The following is a 23,253-nucleotide window of genomic DNA, read 5'->3' as shown; positions in this document are numbered from 1 at the left end:
CATAGAACTTACACATATTTATTTAAGAACATAATGCATTTCATAGCTGAAACATTTTACTTTTCAAATAATATGGAGTTTTATTTATGAGTACGAAACTGTTATTCATCAAAAGCATATACATTTATATGAAAAATATGGACTAATAATGTGGACATTTGTGCAGATTATCAAAACCACCATGCATGAAAACTCTAACATGGTAGCAATTTTCTCTGCTTGTGAGAGAGTGTTGAGGATTAAGTCCAAGAAATGCACTCCTGTTTGTATGGTTGTGGTTAATCCAGCCTTGAGATTTTTTATATATATGGTATCATCTTTACATGCTGCCTGACATTCCCCTGATAAAAACAGGCAAACAAAAACTGAAATGTGTAAAATACATATAAACATCCATAGCAATAAACTATACTTATCAAATATTTTATAATTAGTGAATAATTATACAACGTTTTATTTAGTGAATATACTGTACAGTATATAAGCTAAGAATCACTATTACTATTCCGAGCAAAATGGTCCTTTTACAAAAACTCACTTACAGTATTGTCTTGATTTTTTTCTGGAGAGTATGACAGAAACTCAGCATGGCAGAGATGCAATAAATCCCATCTTTTAAAATGTGCATCTATTGCAACCATGGCATACAGGGAGCACATCTTAAAAGGCCTTTGATCTTGCATAGAATATGTGTATGTGGCTTGTCAATGCTCCATTCTAGACTTTATTCTTCTCTGAACAGTGGAGAACACAATGAGGAATACTTTATGTAACAAAAATAGATTTTTATTAGTGATGTATTAATGCTTTATTTTTAGCAGACACTGTTGCTGTCACAATTTCTGTTATGAATGACACCTCAAATCATTTCGGATTATCAAGGAGAGGTGTGCTATTACTTCGGGCAATTATCACCTGCAAAATAAAATAGGTGAAAATATTCTGAAGATTTACTATAGTGAAGGCTCCATTTGTGATGCAGCAGTTAACCTAAAAATCAATCCTTAACCTAGATATCTACCGTTTTTCCGTGCAATACGAATAAAAATGACTTGACTTCTTTCGCCAGTACTGAGTATTGGCAGGACTGGCATAGATATATTAACATTAGCCAACATTTAAATTAGAAGCCTAATTTGCGTGCTTTCTAATTCACTCAGTTGGTGTTCTTTTGAATGTCTGGCGTGATAGCGCTGGAGACCACAAGGAGGTGATGTAACGTTTACAAAGCAGGTCGCATGGCACATGTATCACAACATAGTTTGGGTATTTTAGAGCTCCTTGCACAGGACGCATACACAAAAAACGTATTCATGTTTTTTTACTTATTCAAGAATAAAACAGTAGTTGATGCATTTGCAGGTTTGTGTATGAAACTAGTTTAACTGAATGATTTTAAATTATTATGTAATTTCCCTGTATGTATCTTTGAAGAGGTTTCATTCAAGCTGTCAAACCACAAAAAGACAAACTTGTAACTGTACATCACAATATATCATCCAGTGATGGCTAGAGTAAATAATCTTTGTCCTATGATAATGATTTGGGTCGAATTTAATGGAAAACAAGTTATGCTCTGTGGCACTGCGGATTTTTGAGCAGCCTCGAGAGATGGCGAAACCATGCTGTGTATGTACTTTCATAGAAAATAATTGTTTCGAACTTTAGAACATGCTGTGTCATCCATCAGATGCGTACAGTGTGCTACCCCCTTTAAATTATCCTGCCGCTCACACTTGTTCCAAAGTTATGTTGAGAAATATGTTTGAAAACACAGACTGTTTTGCAATGGGTAGCCCTATTTATCTTGGAAAATATCCCGATATATATCAATAATCATCAGGAAAATTTTCCGATCGATCCCAAGCCTAGGCAACACAATTCAAACCTTGACTGTTTCAGCAAACTTTGGAAACAGGTTGGTTTGCTTAACAGTGATAGACAGTGGTGTTTAGGACTACAGCCATGAGACCTTAGGTATGGCAACTACAAATGAGCAACTGTCTGTTAAAAATGTCTGTACTTCGCCCATGAATCACAAAAGCCAAGAATGAACTAGCAGGAAACAAGATAAAAGAGGAAGGGAAAGAGGCAGTCTGAGAGGTAGAGCTTGGATGTACATCTCAGAAGTTAAAAAAAAAAAGACCAGGGGGCAGAGGTCTGCTATGCTGTTGAATATCTTTCCAGGGGCAACGGCTGTTTCAGCGCAACAGTATGTTTGGCGAAACAGTGGAATTAGTTTGAATTACAATTCTCAAAGAGAATAATTACACCTAGCGTCTTGAGTTATGACTCTGTCGCTATCAGCTTTGCCTCATTTCTCTGCATAGTGATGAAAGGCCGGAGAGTAATTCTGTGAGCTTCCTCGCTGCCAGAGTCCACTTTCCTGGACACTTAACAGTCGTGGAAGATAAATGGATGGCGCCTCTCACCAAGCCGAATGTTCCAGCATATTTCTTAGCTTTCAAAAATCTCTAAGAAAAAAGCTTGAAAAAGCATTTTAAATGTGACTGGAAGTCTTGTAAAAGTCCACATCCACTGCAAAAACGAAACATGGTGTGATTTAAGAATCCTCCTTTTTTAATGACTGACATATTCAACACTTTCAGTTGAAGGAATTTTAAATGGTTCTTTGAAGTGAAATGTCATTTGCCCTAATAAAGGTTCAAGCCCAGTAAAGTAAAGGTAGTTTGCTGGTACTTTACATTCATTTGCCCTTTTAAAATTTTGGAGAGCAGTTTGCTTCAAAACAGGCCATTCTAGAGGAATTCAGAGGTACAATCAAGATCTACGGTACTTTACAAAGGCCTCCACAATAAAGATGTTTCAGCGCTGTCTCAGTCAATCCACAAGACACAGGTGCTAAAATTATGAGGATTGACTCAAGCTGAGAAGCACAGTGAATGATCCCTGCATGGCTTGGACTTTTTTTAATCATGAAGCTTGTTACTAAGACAGCAGTGAAAGGTCATGTGACTCAGAGTCATTGTAGGGCATAAGAAGGTATGACAGGGACAAAATTGCACAACATAAGGAAGGTGCTCAGCACATCACCAGCGTCTGCAGAAGCGGAACAATAAAGGACCACCACTGATAAAAGTACTTTTCAAAATGTCAACGTCATCAGAGAAGAAAGACAAAATGTCTTTCCCCGACAAGCTGTTCACCCCAGTGCGACAAAAAAGCCCTTTCTTGTCACAATGTATTGTTGAGAAGGAATCAACCCATTCAGAATTTCAAAGGCAAAAAGTGCCTGAAAGTATACGTTTGCTTTGATTCTCACTTCATTTTACAGGGCATTGATTGATGGCTCCCAACACCCTCATACATTGCTTCGTCAGTCATTAACATTGCCTTTCAAACACTTCACTTTGTCAAATCCACTCTCCTCGCCTTTTCTCTTCCTCCTAAAAAAAGGAAGAATGCAGAGGAACAGTCAAAGGCATTTGACACAAAAACAAGCTCTTTTTTCTGAGACGATCGCTTTGACAAATTTGGTGATGTTGTGAAATTACAGTAAAATTTAAGTTGTTAGAATCTCATATGCCTTGATTAAATAATTTCTCTGAAAACTACAAATGGGGAAAATAAGCACATGACTCTAAATAGGCTGTCTCTTGTGTGATGGAAAAGTAGTATCTAGCTGTCTCTATATGCCTGGAAGATTAGGAACTCTTTCATCTTTTCAGAAATAAACAAAACTATTGATTTTAGGTTGTTGATTATAACTAATATATACAGGGTTGGGAGGGTTACTTTTGAAATGTATTCCACTACAGATTACAGAATACATGCTGTAAAATGTAATTTGTAACGTATTCCGATAGATTACTCAAGGTCAGTAACTCTAAATACTTTGGATTACTTTTAGATTTTTTAACTTGTTTTGACTTTAAAAACTCTGCCAGTACAGTAAGACAAAATACACATGTTAAAAATACATTCTCTCAAAAACCTAAATATCTTATGCAGTGTTGTTTTTAAAACAAGATCAATCAAATTGATCTTGTTTTAAGGATTTTTGATATTTTTACAGGAAAACAATACAAAAATTATTATCAAAAATAAGATTTTTGCCCTAATATCAAAGGTCTTACTAGAAAAAAAAGAAAGTATGATCCAAAAAAAATGATAAAAAAAATATGATAGTGCCTGGTAACATGTGCATGTAAAATGGCAAGAAATAGCATTTTAGCTTAGCATAAAGCTGACAATTTACACAAGGTTTATTTATATTTCTTCTGCTCCAAACTTACTTCAAACTTACTTCTCTGTCTGCTCGTATTAATGTAACACATCATAAGAAAGTGTTTCACCGCTGTTTAAATGCACTTTGGATCGCATCATTTATATATATATATGTTTTCCATCTGAAAGGACTAAATATTAAATGAAACAAATGACAATAAAATGCAAAGTAATCTCTTCAGTAATCAAAATACTTTTTGAATGTAACTGTATTCTAATTACCAATTATTTATATTGTAACTGTAGTGGAATACAGTTACTTATATTTTGTATTTTAAATACGTAATCCCGTTACATGTATTCCGTTACTCCCCAACCCTGTATATATATATATATATATATATATATATATATATATATATATATATATATATATTTCCTTCATTGCAAAATATTCCAATATATCCAATAATATAAGTAGTTTGAGGGTCAAGGAAGAGTGACACAATTGCATCATTCACAGTGTGTCATGGAAGTGGGTCGTCGTTGCTTGACTTGTTTGGTGGGCTTTGTTGGCCACGGTTCTCAGATTGGTGGATCTTTCTCTGCTAGACCATGGGTAGTGTGTTGTTGTTCACCAGGAAATCTGCAATTAAACATGATTTTTAAACAGTGACGTTGAAATAATGTGAACTGATGGCTTTAAAGGTTTATTTTATTTATATATTAATTCTGTAGCCTAGCGGACTGGCTCATGACATGTGGTGCTGATGCATCGTGGGTGAAGTGAGTTCAAGTCCTGGCTCATGAGGTCCTTTCCTGATCCAATTACCACTCTTCTCCCTCTCATTTCTTATCACCTCTCTACTTTCCCTATCCCAGTAAAAGGCCATAATTTTTTTTTTTTTTTTAAATCAATTCACCAATGGAAGAAATGTAAGGGATTTATACTTCCGGAACCAGGCTGTTGCACTCTATAGAGTTTTGCGTTAACATGCAGCTAAGATAACAATCAGCCTGTCAGGCATAAAGCAGGCACCTTTCTGGAATCTGTGGAATGCCCTAATAAGCATACAAATAAATTGCACACACAAATATTGGCCAAAAAGTCAATTTTCAGTTAGTAATTTTCATTGTTACATGAATTATAAGTACATTTATAATTAACTATTCTCAAGCTACGTGCATCATCTTGGATTTTTTTTTTTTTTTTTCATTGAACTTGGCACAATGCATTATGTAGTTGATGATACTTGCAATGCTGCCCTAAATCCGATTAAAATGAGGTATGAATAGTTAAGATTTTGTCCTACATTTTTTTTTTATTTTTTTTTTAAATGCCATTAAAAAGAAGAATTTTTCACCACTATATGAAAATAAGGCCCTGGAAGCCTTTAACGGCAACAGGTATTTCCTGTTATCTTGACTGAGACACGAGTCTTCTTGTAGTAGTAATGGCTGTGCACTCTCTCTGACTTCCTGCATCATTCATCAATGTGATTCCATGATCATTTGCACATCAAATTACAAAATGTTAAAGGCGACATAAAAAAGGGTAATGGGGTGGAAATGAGCCAATTACAATAATTACACCATTGTAATTGACCCCAAACCTTGTCTGTCCACATTTGCAAATGTTTAATAGGTGGGGGAAGCAGTTATAGAGGCATTAATTAGCCTCTGGATTAAACAATGTGGAGGAATCTTATTTCAAGACTGATTCCCTGTCCTCCTCTAAATGATCCCAGCAGAATGGAAGCTTATTGCTCTATTTTTTTTTCATGGCAGAAGAAACATTCAATAATGGTCTGAGACTCACAGTTCTGTAAACTTCAATGCAAATGGCTCACGTTTAGAATTTTAATGAGTGTACCATATATTGTGATAAGTATTTAACTTTAATTGCATACAAAATGAGCTAGAAGTCCAAGAAATTGGTGAACTATGAAGTTGCCCCAAGAAAACAATGAGGAGCATTGATGCAGTTACAGTACCCTGCTGAGAAAGAAAAAAACCCTCTTAAACCAGCCTAAAATGGTTTGCTGTTCTTAGTTGTTCTCACAGACAGGTCAGGCTGGTCTTTTTGCTGGTTTTAGAGAGGTTTGGGGAACTTGACCAGCTGGCCGACCAGCTAATCGAACTAAGCACCAGCTTTGCCAAGCTAGGAAAACATCTAGGCCAGCTAAAGATCACTTGCTGAAGAAAAAAAGAGGGGTTTTAGCTGGTCACCTGACCTGGTCAGCTGGCTGGTTTAAGAGTGGTTCTGGGCACTTTTAAGTTGGTCATGTTGGGAAACCAGTTGGCCTCCCAGCTAAAACCACCAAACACCAACCAACAAGCTTAGGCTGGTTTTGTAACAGGAAGCTTGGCCAGACTGGGAAACCAGTCAGACTAGCTTAAACCATAAACCTATCTTAAGGTGGTTTAAGCTGTTTTTATTAGCATGGTAGTAAGATCAATATTGGTTGAGGGTGGAATTAAGGTTGCTGTGTTTGTCAAATGAGTGTAAAAAAAAAAAAAAAAACGTTGGTTGATATTTCTCGCATTGGAACCACAGGGCTCAAACATGACAATGTGTCATGTGGACAATGTGTCATCTATCACCAATCTCTTTAATATGCTGCTAGTGTTTGATAAGTCATTGCTTTACTCTTCAAACTCAGCTATTGAGAAATGTCAGGACTTAGTGCTCATCAGTGAGCTATGTTGCTCAAATGATGGCAAAAAAAGAAAAACGTGAAAAAAGAAAGAAATCACAGCACCTGGTGCCCAAGGCTTTTCAATTTCACTTAAAGCTGTAAAAGTACTATGTCTCAAAAAGGGTATGATGAATGTCCATTACCCTTTCATTATGTATGAGGCGACGAACTGCTTTCGTGCCCTCTCTAGTGCTACAAGAAGGTCATGAATATTTGAAAAGCCTGGGGAATGGAAGAGCATACTGGTATCTTCCCCCACATTACTCATATGCCTCAGTCGCGAGAGTGTTTCTCTGACCTAGTCCTTGACAATTTACCATTATTATATGTCCTGTGTGCCATTCGAGGTGAGGAAAAACGAGGTTCCCTTTTTGGAGAAAGAGCCCTTCATGAATTCAGTATCGTGGTTTCCCCCCACCAAGTTTCATTTCAAGATCACCCTATAATCTTTAAGTGATAGTTCTCCCAAACTGAAACTTTGGATTTTCCTGAAAATTCAGTCTGTTCCTTAAACAAAGCTATCATTTGGCTTTAAAAGATTTGGAATATAGCACACAAGTTATATGGACTGTCATTTCTGGAGCTTGACAGTCCTAGCACTTTATTACACATCCACACCAATACATTTTCATTTAAAAAATGCATTGATTTCACTACTTTTAAGCCTCTCACCCACACTAGAAGGGCTCTTTCCTCCACTGAAAATTGAGCATTCCTAAAAAAAACTCTCCATTACCGCATACTTTGGAAAACGGTGACGATAGGAAACTGAAATCAAAGTCTTCAACCAAAAATCTATCAGTGTGGATGTGACCATAGTTGTTTATAAAAGTAGCTTGGACATTCCACTAACTACTATTGTGATCCACAAAAAAAAAAACAAAAAAAAACAAAAAAAAAACAGCCCTTTAAATTATTACTAGTTTGAAGTGAGACATGTTGGAAAAATCATATGGGTTTGGAAAGACAATGGAACACATTTTTATTTTGTGTGAACTACTTCTTTAATCTCTTCATAAAAGATAAAAGCATAAAAGACAAAGCATCTTTTCTTTGAGAAATACATTGTGTGAATGTTAGTCACTAAAATTTTGGATGGAACAGCAACTATGCTGAGGGTGAAAAAACACAGGATGAGGAAAAAACAAGGGTTGAGTTTGCATTTATTTTTGCGGGATTCAGATACCATCAGCGATCTGTCCACGTTCGTGCCCAGTCAGAGGTGGAGCGGAAACACAGAAATGTCACACATTAAAAGCATTCAGAATGACTCTTGCTGAACACAGGTTCTACCGCCTTATTAGCCTATTTTACGCCTCTATGAACAAGGCAAACGGAGCAAAAGAGATATGCAAATAGGAATTTAATTGGTCTGTCAGGACCACGGTACCCCAGTCAAATGGGTGACAGTAAAGGGGAGAGAAAAAGCAGATTGGATTCAGCTACCACCCTTACAAATTTCATTAAGTTATTCTGCATGCATTATGCCTTGGGTCAATGCACTATCCTTGAACAGGTCTTTCAGCATTCACTAATGGCAAAGTCTGTGAGTTTCTCACGGTCACTTTTAAAGAACACTTGCTCTCTGTATCACATTCTCATGTTTTTTTATTATTAATTTTTTTTATTATTATTTTGTAATTATTTTTTCTATATCTCTCTAGGACAGATGCACAAATACAGATCCCCCAAAGAGCTTCACGGACCATTGTGACTTGGCTTGGTGCCTATTATTTGTGATCAGTGGCACTTCTGAACAACAAACAGACCGGATGTCTTTATGATGTCAGTATACTGCTTTATCACAGTAGACACATACACCACAAAAAATTAATAAACATAATTTTCATATTCTATATATTTGTCTTTTTAGTAGAAATATCTAAACAATCTTAAGGGAAAATACATCAACTTAAGAAGCAAAATTGGGTAAGACTTGTTTTCAATGAATATATCTTGAATTTATATATTTTTTGTTACCTAATTGGCAAATAGTTTTTTTTTTTCTTGTTTTAAGCTTAAACCTCACTAAAATTTGTTAGAATAATAATGTAAATAATGTTTACAAAATAAAAATAAAAAATAATAATTGCCAATATGGTGTGAAAAATAAACACAATAAAACATATTTTTTTCTGAAAACAATTCTTAAAATCTTAAGCAATTGTACTGTTTTATGGATTTGTAGCTATTTTACGGAGAAAAAAAGACTGAAAATACTGAAAAATACTGATTAAATGCATAGTTCACCCGAAAATAAAATTGTCATAAATTTATTCTGTCATTAGAATATTAGCCTCAGTCACCGTTCTTTTTCATTACATCTTTTGTCCATTCAATGAAACAGAATGGTGACCAAGGCTACCAAAACATCCAAACATCAAACATCTACTTTTGTGATCCACTGAAAATAGAAAGTCATGTGAGTTTGGAACAGCATGAGGGTGAGTAAATGACGACAGGTGTGGCAGAACGACACCCCTCCCTTGAATTGTCGCCGCCACGCCTCTTCTGAGGGTAGTTCTTCAGACAGGTGCACATCTGGAGTTCGCAGGCTTAAAGAGAGGTGTCATATCAGTTCCCATCTGGTGACTTGTGATGGGACGCACCTTTGGGTAATAGAGCCTCATCACCACTGAGCCTCTCCTCAAGGGACCGGTCTCAAGCCTTTCCTGTGCATGCATGCTGGCATCCTCGCAGGTCCAGGAACGGAGCTCCTGTGAACCCCCGGCATGGTTTAGATGAGTTGCGGGGGAGGACAGCACGCATCGCGTCCAACGGGCCAGGATGCCGGGCCATCATGTCCTCACACGTGTGCCCTTCACGCCTTGGACAAAAGGAGAGTAGCACGTGCAGCCAGATACTGCCTCATTACACCAGGACCTTCTCCTATTTTCACTCTCCAAACTTCACATAGCCTTATTGCAACACGAGGACGCCAGACTCCCCTTTATTTTGGACACTAATTTCCCAAGAGTCCAGCAAGAAATGGTATGTATTCACTATAGTTGCGTGATGCTTGCCGATAAGATGGCCCAAAGACATTGCCATTAACCGAGAATATGTTACGTGAGGTTTGGTTAATGTGTAAAAAATGAGTGGGCCGTACTGCACACAAGCATTCTAGAAGACTTAATGATGCATCTGGCAAAGAAACACACACCTTCATTAGAGGGCTATCACTCCCCGCACACAGGGGCCATGCAACAATAAAGGGGAGGAAAATCGATGGTGATGATTTAGTGAGCTAAATTTAAAAAAAAGACAGAACTAATGATAATCACTCTAGGAATGAGAATCAAGCAGATGGAGAGTCTATCTGAGGAGAAAAAGGACAGAGAGAGAGAGAGAGAGAGAGAGAGAGAGAGATTGAACAATAAATAGGGGGCAAACTCCTGAGAGCAATGCAGATGTAACAAAGCTCAGCAGGCAATGACAGGCAGATGAAGACGATGATGAAGTGAGGAACCCAAGTGCAGTTTATTTCCAATCTTGATAAACAGAAAACCTAACTATAAACATGAACAAAACAAAACATAAACAACTTGACATGGAAACAACATTACATTAACAATACCTGACAAACGACATTGGTAAACATAAGGGCTTAAATACAAGGACATGGGTAACAGGTAAACAAGACAACCAATCACAAGACTAAACTATAAACAAAATAACAAGACTAAATGAACTTTAACCAATGAAAAGACAAGATTAATAACAAAGTAATCAAACAATGAACCAATGAATACAAGACACATGAACAGCGGAAACACATGACAAGATCACATGAGGGAACAGGAATTCACATGACATGACACCACATGATCTGAACAAGAACTAAACTTTAAAATAAAAGACATGAAAACAAGAACAAAACATAAACGTGACATTTCCCCCCACTAGGGGCGGCTGCCGACGCCCCAAAACATAAACACAAAGTTCACTGTGAGGGAGCTGGGGGGGCATAGCGACTTGACGTGTGGGTGGGGGGGGCATGGCTACATGACATGACATGGAAACATGGTATGGCAGGATCCTGACTTGGCCATGGTAGGCATGGATTATGAGCACACTGAGGATCCGGGAAAGAAGGTGGCATAAGCTCAGCGACCATGACATGGAACTCTGGAGCTGATTCTGGCATGGCCATGACATGACATGGAGCACACTGAGGATCCGGGGCAGAAGGTGGCACAAGCTCAGCGGCCATGACATGTAACTCTGGCTTGGCAGCCGTGACGTGGATCTCTGGCTTGGCGGCCATGACTTGGAACTCTGGCTTGGTGGCCATGATGTGGAACTCTGGCTTGGTGTCAATGACGTGGGGCAAAGACGTGGAAGGCGGAGCCGTGAGAGGCTCGAGGGGCAAAGCTGTGGAAGGCGTAGCCATGGGAGGCTCGAGGGGCGAAGCCATGAAAGGCGGAGCCGTGGGAGGCTCGAGGGGCGAAGCCGTGAAAGGCGGAGCCGTGGGAGGCTCGAGGGGCGAAGCCGTGAAAGGCGGAGCCGTGGGAGGCTCGAGGGGCGAAGCCGTGAAAGGCGGAGCCGTGGGAGGCTCGAGGGGCGAAGCCGTGAAAGGCGGAGCCGTGGGAGGCTCGAGGGGCGAAGCCGTGAAAGGCGGAGCCGTGGGAGGCTCGAGGGGCGAAGCCATGGAAGATGGAGCTCCATGGTCGTGAACACTGGCAGAGACTCTGGATCGACCTTCATGGTCGTAAACATGGGCAGAGACTTGGGAACGACCTCCATGGTCGTGAACACTGGCAGAGACTTGGGAATGACCTCCGTGGTCGTGAACACTGGCAGAGACTTGGGAACGACCTCCGTGGTCGTGAACACTGGCAGAGACTTGGGAACGACCTCCGTGGTCGTGAACACTGGCAGAGACTTGGGAACGACCTCCGTGGTCGTGAACACTGGCAGAGACTTGGGAACGACCTCCGTGGTCGTGAACACTGGCAGAGACTTGGGAACGACCTCCGTGGTCGTGAACACTGGCAGAGACTTGGGAACGACCTCCATGGTCGTGAACACTGGCAGAGACTTGGGAATGACCTCCGTGGTCGTGAGTACAGGCAGAGACTGGGGAAAAGATGTCCTGTTCCTTCTCCTTTTCCGGACAGCTGGGAGTGTGGTTACAGGGACGGTCGAGGCTAAAGGCATTGGCTCTGGGACGGTCGAGGCTACAGGCATTGGCACTGGCTCATAACCGTGGCAGGCATGGGGACTGTCTCGTTAACTGTGGCAGGCATGGGTGCTGGCTCGTTAACCATCTCCCCTGGAGTGTATGGTGAACCACCCATCAGTAGGGCAAGGTCGATATACCGAGCAAGGCCATCGGCACACCGACCTTCAGGCATCAGAGAGGAAACCAGCTCATTCAGCCCAAAATGGAAACAGTCCTTGAGGGCCACCTCATTAAAATCCACCTTGCAGGCCAGAGCGCAGAATTCCCCCACATAATCCTCCAGGTGACAACTCCCCTGGCGTAGACAAAGGCTCAGCAGGCAATGACAGGCAGACGAAGACGATGATGAAGTAAGAAACCCAAGTGCAGTTTATTTCCAATTGTGATAACCAGAAACCCTAACTATAAAAATGAACAGAACAGAACATGAACATGAACATGAACATGAACATGAACATGAACATGAACATGAACATGAACATGAACATGAACATGAACATGAACAACTTGACTTGACATGGACACAACGTTACATTAACAATACCTGACGAACGACAATGGCAAACATGAGGGCTTAAATACAAGGACATGGGTAACAGGTAAACAAGACAACCAATCACAAGACTAAACTATAAACAAGATAACAAGACTAAATGAACTTTAACCAATGAAAAGACAAGACTAATAACAAAGTAATCAAACAATGAACCAATGAAAACAAGACACATGAACAGGGGAAACACATGACAAGATCACATGAGGGAACAGGAATTCACATGACATGACACCACATGACCTGAACAGGAACTAAACTTTAAAATAAAAGACATCAAAACAAGAACAAAACACATAAACGTGACAGCAGAGCCTTGATAACATTGTAGCCCCGACCCTGAAGTAGAGTTGGGGTTGTCAAGTTTGGACTCTGACTCAAGTCCGAGTCACAAGTCCAATTTTAATGGACTTGGACTTGTCACGGTCTCGGATGCATTTTTACTCTGACTTGACTCGGACTCACTTTGAAGTTTGTTCAGCAGAAAACTAATCAGAAAATACATATAAGAAAGGCAACAGAGGTGTTAGTTTATATTGACAAACTGTATTTTTTAGTTGTGAAGTTTAAAATAAGCTTAAAATATTGATGTTGAGTTTATGGTTACAATTTTAATTCAGATTCATGAACAGATTCATTCGGACTCAGACTCGACTGGGACTCGATTGTTTAAAGACTCGGACTCGACTAACGTGGACTCGAATCCAACCTACACTGAAGTAACAGATGAGTAAAGACAGTAAAAAACAAACTTCCTTTTCATTGAAAAGTACATTGTGGCTGTACCTTAACACTCTGGGGTCGATGGACGCGCCGGCCTGTCCTTCTGGATTTTTTTCCACATAACAGCGGAAACAACTTAAAATACTCCGTCATTTTTGGGCATACAGATAAGTGTAAGACATCGTTAGAGACTATAAAGGGTCTACTTTTATTTGTGTACACTCACAATAACAACAAAAACTTGTGCTTTTGTAAAATAAAGAAAATAAACAGGGTGCGCTTTCAGCTGTCTCTGTCTCCGCGAGCATCTTTCTGAAACATGTCACAAAAATAAAGTAAAATATATCAAACAAACATGAAACATTTGTCTAAAGAAAGCTTAAAATGTCTACTTTTAAGTAAATTAATTCAAATTTAAAACAAATATTCTCCTGCAATGTAATGTGTATGAAACAAAGCGATGTACAGTTTCTCCTGGCTCAGCTCATTAACCCTAATGAGATCACACCCACCAGCAGAGCACGCTATTCATACGGTAATGTGCTGAGACAATCAATGCAAATGGTAAATGCCCCCAACAATGCCTTAAAAAGCATCAAGTTCATCATCAGATTCATTCACTTTCCTGCGCGTTTGGAAGATGGCACGCTACACAGGTGAGGAAGCTCTACAGATGGTACTGGATAGTGACGAAGAGCTCACATTTTCCTCAGAAGAAGAGCGGGAATCTGACGATGAATGTTTATATTTTGAAGAGCGATTTGATCCAGCCGAGGATACAATTCCAGATGAGTAAGTCATTTAGTTTTACTTACATTAGTTGACATGCTATTTTATATAAACATATTTTACTAGTTGGACTATTTCCAGACTTGCCAGCCAGTATTCAGAGTATTGAAATTTGAAATATGCCCTAATAGGCAAGTTTTAGTTACATTTAAATGTTGTTTCGGCTAAAGCAGGTATTTAAATTGTATGCTGTATGATATAAATATGATATGTAATATGATATAAAAATAATATGAATGTTTAGATTATATTTTAACTAGTGTTTATGCTGCCTCATTATCATCAACGAAGCTTGTGCTTGCAAATATCTGTTCGGGTGTAAATGTGTAAAATGTGCTGTAAATATGCCCATATTAGAAAATCAGCATATTAGAATGATTTCTGAAGGATCATGTGACACTGAAGACTGCAGAAATGATGCTGAATCACAGGAATAAATTGCATTTTACAATATATTCAAATAGAAAAGTTATTTTAAATTGTAAAAATATTTCACAATATCATTGTTTTTGCTGTTATTTTGGATCAAATAAATGCAGCCTCGGTGAGCAGAAGAGACTTCTTTTAAAAACATTTAAAAAAAATCTTACAGATCTATAAACTTTTAAATGGTAGTGTAGGTCTAAAGTTTTTAAGTAAAGTCTTTATGTAAAGAAAATGTATAGTCAGATAATACATTAAATTATTAAGTCTCCTCACATTCATTCTCTCTCAGGGTAGGGGTCTTTGTCTCCTCAGGTGTGAATCACATCAATATTCATGATCATCCACGTCTCCTCGCATATGGCCTTTCTAACACTAAAAATGTCTTACAAAAGTTAAATGACTATATTGTTTTGTATGAATGAGTGATCAGGATGGTTTCACATAATTTTTGTAGCAAAAACTCTAGGCTACAAGATCCAGTTCTCAAAAGTCTTGTGAACAAATGTTTAGTATGTGTTATATGGCCTTATTTCAGTGACTTACAATTTTTGTTTTTTCAAAAACCACGCATAAACGTTATTTTCTCAAAAATACAAACATGTACATACATGTTGCTCACATATTATTGTAGTCCAGTTTGTGCTGAATACAGTGTTATCAGACTTTAGCCATTAATATGTTTTTAAGCAACTGAAAAAAGCACAAATGTCAAGGCATGTCAAAACTTCTCCAGGGCCCAAAACACCCTCAGACCCCAGAGGGTTAAAGCTGAAGTGAGTCATTTTTTTTTTTTCTGTGTTCAAATATGTTCTCCTTTCCCAGTTTAATATGCAGAGACAGCTACACTATATGGCCAAAATTATGTGGACAACCCCTTCTAATTAGCGAGTCTGATTACTCCATTAATTCCAGTGAAGACAAATCATAATGCTACTCTATACAATGGCATTCTAGGGCATTGTGTGATTCCAACTTTGTGGCAATAGTTTGGGGAGAGCCTTTTTCTATTCCAGCATGACAATGCCCACATGCACACAGCAAGGTCCATAAAGAACTTGTTTACTGCATCTGGTGTGAAAGAACTTACTGGCCTGCACAAAGCCAATGCCTGAACCCCACATTTGGGATGAACTGGAATGCCAGGTGTGAGCCAGGCCCCATAGCCCAACATCGGTGCCTGACCTCTGATGCTCATGTCTGAATGGGAGCAAATTTTGCAGCCATGTTACTACATACAGTATAGTGGAAAGCCTTACTAGAAGAGTGGAAGCTCTTATTGCAGCAAAGGGGAAATTGATGGCTATGACTTTGAAATTAAATGGATCATGACATACTCTTTTTTCTTTTTTTTTCTTTTTTTTTTTATCATTTTATTATCTTCCCTGAGGTCCAATGATAATGTTAGTAAAGGTTTTTTTTGCATGAATTTAGTAATATATGATCATTTTCCACTCTGTCTGAAATACTCGGTTTTGGCCTAAGTGCCTACTCAAAACTTCAACGTAAACGACCACTGTTATGATTGTCTAACATCGTGCAGCCCCTCAAATACAGCCATATTTGAAACTCAATCGAAAGAGAATGAACCAACTCCACAATATTATAAAACTAGATTTATGGTTTTACAAATAACGCACATCCAACACATTGCATCCAAATATATTACACTGTTCATCTCAAACACAACTGTTAACAGTCAGCATCACAAACTATCAAACAGTCTTGACATTTGAATTATTCATGAATGAAACCGTTTATTCACGGTTTTGCGATCGGTCATGGTTTAACTGCCCCATCCTTCAATAACAGTTCCTTTGTAAAACTTGAATCATATTATGACTGGTTCACAAACAATCCATGCTGATATGAGCTGCAAAAACATACAATCCACACTGATATGAGCCAAAAAACTATACAATCCATGCTGATAAGAGCTGATAAAACACACATACATAGTCCAAAGCACAATGAAAAGGCACACACATAGAGTATCATCGTGCACTGAAGCTGGGAACGCATCAAAATGGTTAAACATGTCCATCTAGTGCATGTTTACATACACCAACAATTAGAAATAGTGCAAATGAGCTCAACAAAGGGTATAGGATGCGTTTGTGCTAAAAACAGCAAGAGGCATAGCAGCTGATGAAATAGAATAAGCTCTCCTTTTCAGAGTTGTAACTTGACACAGTGTCTTAAAAAGTGTCGCAAAACACATGACAATGGTCAAAGATGCCTGTCTAGTGCATGTTTATATACAAAAATAATTCAAAATAGTCCAGACGGTCCTCCTTTGATTCAGGAATAGTTAGGCCACACTAGGCCTGTTTGTCCTGCACTCTTTCTCTATGAGTACGGATGGCGTGCCAGTGGGCAGGGCCAAGGGTGTGATGATTTAATGTAGGTGTTGATGTTGTTACTGTAGAGGCGATCATAAATTAATGGACCCCCTGGTGATGTAGGGAAGTTGCAGAAGTAGGGAATGAGACATTTTTGCTGCTTGATTTCAATAAATGCTTTTATTAAATTGCACTGGTTTAAGTTTTTAGTTCTGACATTTGCAGTATGTTTTTATAGTAGAATGACCTCTTATATGTCAAAATATCAAGGAAAATTTGATTCCTCATGATGTGACCCCTTTAAATGATTATCAAGCACATATGTTGTCCACAAAGTGTTTTGGCCACATAGTGTATAAGTCAGCCATTTTGATTCTTTCAATGAGTGTAAACGCTGTGGGTTTCTAGTGCTATCAAACATTGCAGTGTTTGCTTAAGCATCCTGAACAGCCCGACATGGCAACATTGGTTCAACCATTGGCTTAGCTTGGGTTTGGGGCAGCACCTGCGGCGTACCACACATCTGTGATTTTATTGTTATTTTAGCAATAGCAGGAGGTGCTACCTTCAACACCTACCGTATATATTTTTCTATCAAATAACTACCAATATAAAAAATATATATATTTTGTTTTTTTAAACTCTACCAAATCCATTGAGCTCTCTGAGCGTTTTGATGTGCAAAGTCTTTCACTGCAGCCTTGATGTTGATGTTGCAAGCACGGGCATTCTCAGTACTCAGAAGAGCTAAACTGGACAGTCTTTCTTGTGTCATTGTGCTCCATAAAAATGTCTAGATCTCTTTCAATTTCGAGAATGATCTTTCAGAAGTTGCAACTGTTACAGGTAAAGTTAGAAACAACTTGAAAGCTGTTGCAACATCGGGGACACTGGGCAGGATGGAAGCTGTTGCAACATCAGGGACACTGGGCAGGATGGAAAGGTAAATAAATAACAGCTGCGCAAGATCTGCAATCTGTTTTCATAAATTGTATACATAAACACAATGCACATTATCAAATTAAAATAGCAGCAGTGAGCAATAACTGTGCAATAAGTAATAGATTAATTAAAACATATTATATCATTATATAACAATTTTAACGTGTGCATTAATCAACAATATTAAGTGACTTAAGTTTAATGAATATTATCCCGAATATGGAAGTTTAACGCACTCAGTTTTTTTTATGATGACTGAAGCACGTAAACAAGATGAAATATAAGAGAGATGACAGAAGTGTCATTGTTTATGAAAGAGTACATAGTGCGAGTTATCAGACCAGACATGATTTCCCAGCTAGTGATGGGAAGTCAGATTCTTTTCTGCGAACCGGTTGTTTCAGAAAAAAACGGTTCACCAGTTCTTTTACGTCATCGCGTAATGACATCACTGTACATAATGATAATACCACAGCCTCATGGAATACATGCTCAAACACATTCAATAAAGCCATATGTAAGCCAATATTGCTAATTATTACATTTTATGCAATGAAGTTATAATAATAAGAGTGTTTATTGTCATCAGTGTTTCATTCAGTGATCTTACATCTTGGATAAGTTTCCTACATTAAAGTTTTTTACCTAAAGCACCCAATACTGACACTGATATACAAACGCGGATGTTCTGTGTGTCTAAAACATTGAGTGAATAAACTAAGTCTTAATCAGCTTACACTTTTTACAGATACCATGATCCAGCTCATAACAACGAGAACTGTTGTGATCGACTTAAGTGTACTGTTTACTCGAGAGCTGCTTTCCCCGGATCAGTGTACTGTTGAGAACTGCTGCGACTGAAACATCATCATACGTTGATAAAATGGTAATACAATCAAGTCATAAACATATTTCCAGTATGTTTTATTTTTTATACTTTCTGCTGTTCAGCAAAATACAACAGAAACATACATTTCACCCCCCTTAATCACACAGCTCACACATGCTCAGTATCAGCAGCTCTCAGTTCTCAGTATGTTGGACAGCTCCGAAAGAGTTCAGTTCAGTGTACTGTTCACTTGAGAACTGCTGTGAGCAACTCATTGTACTGGTGACACGAGAACTGTTGCGACCGGAGCATTCAGTCCGATTTGTGAACTAGTTGGAGTGGTTCATTGCACAGAAGAGTTAGGAAAAGCAAATATCACCACCTCTAGGATCATATTACTCCCTGTCATCGGCTCATTTAGAGTCGGAGTGTCAGGCACATCCGAGAGACAGGTTAATATAGAGTAACCTGTGGATCAGTGTTGACTCGAGATGCAAACTGTTTCAAATGATTCAGTCCGAATTGGTGAACTGGTTCAGCTTGTTCACAAGAGAACCGCTTCAAAAGATTGATTCATTCACAAACTGGACGTCACTATTCCCAGCACTGCTTCTCTATTCTGGAGCTCTACAGGTGTGTGAGGGAGAAAAGCCGCTGCCGATGATTCTCTCCGAACACAACGGGCTGTTTTCACTTGCAGAACCGACCCAAACAAACATGGGAGGATGACAAATGTATGAAAAATTTACGTTTACATGGCGAGGGCCTCCCCCGGAAGCAGAAGCGTCCTTTACACACGGGACACGGAAAGCAACAAAAGCGCTACGCGTCTTCCGCTTTCTCTTGTAGTGGAGGCGTTTTGTGCAGTCAAGGCAGTGCTCGCATCATGGTTTCAGGGGCGGCCGTTGCCATAGTTACAATCAAAAAGAACTCCATTGCACGAAGTCAACTACACACACAAAAACAGCAGCAGCTGTTTTACACCACCTCATTGCCCTGGCAACACTCTTTTGTATAATTAAGATGCAGTTGGGCTCACAGTGTTTCTTTGTGATGGTGATGCTAATTAATGGAGAATTGGCATCCTTGTAAAGATTCAAGAATTGAGTTCCATTCTATAAAAACCCCAAATGTTCCTCGTAGATAGGTGAATCTGCGATGGAGCCCCCCATAGGGGCGGGTCCCCCACGCACCACGGGTGCTACGGGGGTGTCCTGTATGCCTCTGGGCAGGACTAACAGTCTCTCTGACTAATAGATGACAGGGAAGTGTTTGGAAAACCTGTTTGAGAAAAATCATTATCTTTGTAGTTCCGCTTGGTAATTGGTAGTTATTGCTACAACATGGCTCTGACAAAAATAATGTCAATTTTATTTCAAAAAGGGTCATAACATGAGGAACCAATGTTTCCTTGTTAACATGTACTAAACGGATGTTTTTGACCATTGCATGTGTCTTGTGCCATAAGCACCATGTTTTTAAGGTGCCATGCCAAGTTCTAACAACACTGTTTCACAGACTTTGTTGTTATTGCTATTTCTATAGTTTTGTGGTTTGAGTTGAGTTTCAAACATATAGTATATGGGTGTATTTGAGGGGTTGCACCGGTGCAGGGGCATATATTCTGATTTCCTATGTAAAGATGGAAGCCAGTTATAACAGTCGGCATTAATGCTGTGGAAAAAGTGCCAAAATTGAGTGTTTCAGTCAGAGGGCCAAAGAAAGGGTTGAAAATGATCGTGAAATATTAAATTATGACTGTTTTTCATGAAAGAATTTCATTTCCCCTTTGATGTAAGTGCAATAAGTAATATGAGTCAAACCCATCTTTTGCTCCCAAAGCTTTCTCTTTTCCATCCAGAGGCACAATTTCCTTTTATAGTGTCTTTGTGACAGCCAATACTGTATGTAATATTTCAAAACTTAAACTAATTGGCATAATAATTAATTCACCTGTAAATTACTTTCTCTCACACTGACAACTTAATCTGCAATGATCTGTACATCTTTACAAAGCTGTCAAGGCACATGAAACTATTTTTACTTGATGTATCTATGTAACGCATAGAGTTAAATGAGATTAAACGTCATGGTTACTGGTGTAACCTCCGTTCCCTGATGGAGGGAACGAGACGTTGGTGTCGATGTAGTGATACTAGGGGTCACTCTTGGGAGCCCGAGACACCTCTGGTCTTTGATAAAAGGCCAATGAAAATTGGCGAGTGGTATTTGCATGCCACTCCCCCGAACATACGGGTATAAAAGGAGCTGGTATGCAACCACTCATTCAGGTTTTACGCTGAGGAGCCGATATAAGGTCCGGCCATTTCAGCGGGTAGTTCAGCGTTGTGGCAGGAGGGACCAACGTCTCGTTCCCTCCATCAGGGAACGGAGGTTACACCAGTAACCATGACGTTCCCTATCTGTCACTCACTCGACGTTGGTGTCGATGTAGTGACACTAGGGGTCCCTATACAAAACGCCACAAGGCTGAACTGTGTTACGTGAACTGGCGGTGTGTGGTGGGCAGACTTGCTGTGTGCCTCATAGCCAGCACACCAGGTTGACACGTAACCTCCCCCAACACAGTTATGAGTGTCGAACGGCCCTTTTTGGGGACAAGTCGACTACCCAGAGATAGAGACAGGCTTAACCCAGTCATGGCCTCTTTCCCCTTCTCTTTTTCCACTCCCTAAAAAGAAGGGGGATTATCCGACTGGGCCGCCAGGTCTAGTCGGGGGGTGTCCCTCCCAAGGGGAGGACACCGCGGAGACCACACCTCGCCCCAAGAGAGGGGGGTATTTAAGTGGAAGAATACATCACATGGTCTTTCCAACCATGTGGAGAGCCTTCAAGGTAGATCCTACCCAATGGGGGAGGAGTTACTACAACATGGAGACTGAGGGGCTCTGCCCAAGGAAGACGCAGTTTGCCAGTAGGGAAACGAACTAGCGGAAGATATAGATCGCATGGGGTTAGCCTTACAGGGAACCGCCACATGCGGAGCACCTACCCCAGAACTGGGCTCTTAGTTAGCGCGTGTACTGGGCCGGCAGCGAGTCTCTCCGAAAACTCGACTGCCACAGGGCTCGGAGGAAGTCAACCAGGGAACAACTTTTGTGAACACTACTGGGAATTAACAGCGCACGTCTTCAGCTCAGAGGAGGTGGAAGGCGCTATGTGCAAGCGATACACCCAGCCAGCTATCCCGGGCTTATCCGCTTGTGTTGCGTGCCACTACCTGGGACCAAACCGGTTCCACCCGGAGGTTGTAGAACCTTGCAAAGGTGTTGGGTGTTGCCCAGCCCGCTGCTCTGCAATGTCTGTTAGAGAGGCACCTCTGGCCAGGGCCCAAGAAGCCGCTACACCACGGGTAGAATGGGCTCGTAGCCCTACCGGGGGCGGCATGTTTTGGGTGAGACATGCCATAGTTATGGCGTCAATGAGCCAGTGGGCGATCCTCTGCTTGGAGACAGCGCTTCCTTTCCGCTGTGCACCAAAGCAGACAAAGAGCTGCTCAGAGATTCTAAAGCTCTGCGTGCTATCCAAATAGATGCATAAAGCGCGCACCGGACACAGAAACGACAGGGCTAGGTCTGCCTCCTCCTGGGACAGCGCTTGCAGGTTCACCACCTGGTCTCTAAAAGGAGTGGTGGGAACCTTGGGCACATAGCCCGGTCAGGGGTCTCAGGATTACGTGAGAATAGCCCGGACCGAACTCCAGGCACGTTTCGCTGACAGAGAACGCTTGCAGGTCACCTACCCTCTTGATGGAAGTGAGCGCAGTCAGGAGGGCAGTCTTCAAGGAGAGTGCCTTAAGCCCGGCTGACTGCAAAACTCAAAGGGGGCTCTCTGTAGACCCTGAAAAACTACAGAGGTCCGATGAGGGAACAAGGCGTGGCCTGGAGGGATTCAGCCTCCTGGCGCCTCTTAGGAACCTGATGATCAGATCATGCTTCCCTAAGGACTTACCGTCAACTGCGTCATGGTGTGCTGCTATGGCAGCAACGTACACCTTCAAGGTGGAAGGGGACAGCCTCCCTTCCAACCTCTCTTGCAGGAAGGAAAGCACTGATCTGACTGCGCACCTCTGGGGGTCTTCCTGATGGGAAGAACACCACTTAGCGAACAGATACCACTTAAAGGCATACAGGCGCCTCGTAGAGGGAGCCCTAGCCTGAGTGAACGTGTCTACCACCGCAGGTGGGAGACAGCTTAGGTCTTCCACGTCCCGTCCAGGGGCCAGACATGGAGATTCCAGAGGTCTGGGCGCGGGTGCCGGATGGTGCCCCTTCCCTGAGAAAGAAGGGCCTTTCTCAGGGGAATTTGCCCGGGGGGAGCTGTCACGAGGAGCGCGAGGTCTGAGCACCACGTCTGGGCGGGCCAGTAGGGTGCTTACCAGGACGACCTTCTCCTCGTCCTCCCTGACCTTGCACAGGGTCTGTACAAGCAGGCTCACTGGGGAAAACGCATATTTGCGAATGCCAGGGGACCAGCTGTGTGCCAGCGCGTCTATGCCGAGGAAGGCCTCGGTGAGGGCGTACCAGAGCGGGCAGTGGGAGGATTCTTGGGAGGCGAAC

The 23,253-nt window shown here is 40.6% G+C and overlaps 1 protein-coding gene across 1 annotated transcript in view; it reads right to left on the bottom strand.

Moving 5' to 3' along the window:
• The window catches only part of LOC127442322 (calsyntenin-2-like), a 390,092-nt gene that overhangs the window by 178,489 nt on the left and 188,350 nt on the right, over positions 1–23,253 (bottom strand). The window lies entirely within an intron of this gene.

This window comes from Myxocyprinus asiaticus, chromosome 6, assembly GCF_019703515.2.
Source record: "Myxocyprinus asiaticus isolate MX2 ecotype Aquarium Trade chromosome 6, UBuf_Myxa_2, whole genome shotgun sequence".
NCBI lineage: Eukaryota > Metazoa > Chordata > Actinopteri > Cypriniformes > Catostomidae > Myxocyprinus > Myxocyprinus asiaticus.
The sequence above is the reverse complement of the archived record's forward strand: the minus strand, read 5'-3'. Positions and strand labels throughout refer to the sequence as shown.